Source organism: Ischnura elegans, chromosome 4 (assembly GCF_921293095.1).
Source record: "Ischnura elegans chromosome 4, ioIscEleg1.1, whole genome shotgun sequence".
Taxonomy (NCBI): domain Eukaryota; kingdom Metazoa; phylum Arthropoda; class Insecta; order Odonata; family Coenagrionidae; genus Ischnura; species Ischnura elegans.
Window position 1 is genome coordinate 105,974,627 of NC_060249.1, and position 1,317 is coordinate 105,975,943.

Sequence of the window (1,317 nt, forward strand, 5' to 3'; positions counted from 1 at the left end):
ATCGTAAACGGCTTGTAACTGCGCGCATTTCGCAGAGCGATCGATCAGAGAAGAAGGATTGTGACCCTGAAAACAGCTATTTGAGCGGTGGAATGTGATTCAACATGATAAATCGGATTGCCACGAGATCATTATGAAAAATGCGCCATTAGATACAAAAAGTACTCGCATAAAAATCTTTTCTGCCGAAATACATGCATAATCCCTTGTTAGGATTACTTACGGCAGGTTAATATCGAAAAGCTATACGCTAACGCAATTCGTTCACTCGTTCATATAAGTTACTCAGTAATTCAACTCAATACCATATTGCATCTTAATATCACAACAACTAGGAAACCCAGTACCTACACTAATAATGGACATGGAGGTAACAAAATTCAAATACTACTTTTGTTAGAGAAAAATAAGAAAACATCATACGCCATAGGCGCAAATAAAAAATGTTCACGCAGAAAAAAAATGTTTAGAGGAAATCATAAAGTGAATGGCTAATCGACTTCTTCGGTGAAATAAAATCAGAAATACATGAGGAAAAAATCTATTAAAGAGGAATAGTACGGAATACTTGACCCGAGAGTGGACGACCCCAGCAACGGGTCAGAGGTGAATACAAAAATACCGTTAATTACACCCGTAAATGTTGAAATGCGTTTTTTGGTTAAACTATTGGTTACATCCAGATATGGAGCAGATTCGAGGGCAGCGTCCAATGTACTACAAGGCTGAAAGTTTCATTGATTTTTGAGACCCAGATTTCGGACTCTCTCTCTCTTCGGACTCACCTCTTGATGGAATACCATATTGAAATTTTAAAGTTAAATATAGGAGACCTTTTCATTACTTACCATTACGTGAAATATAAAAGATTATATCCAAGTATTATCTAATAATGCCAAAATTTTGAATTACGTTCAAATATTCATAAGGATTTATGCTACGTAGCCCGGAAATTGCATAGGAATAACGTAATTTTTAAACGAGCAATCCTTTTTTTTTTTTTAAAAAAAGGCACAATAAGACCGGTGAAGAAGGAATCTACTCCCCTTTAATTTCCACAAAATGTCCTAGCCGACTTTCCAGTCTATACTACAGAGATTACATTGCCTATGGCTAAAATTGTCGCGATTAAGTTATATTCCTCCCCATTTTAATAAAACATAATAACGAAAGCGTAGTCTACACTATCGTAGTCATTATCAGCTGAAATATAAAATGCAATAAAGACGAGATTTGATTACTTAATATGGAACAGCAGAATTTAAATCAATTAGTATTTTAATAATTAAAAATTTGAGGAAGTTTAATCCCATAATG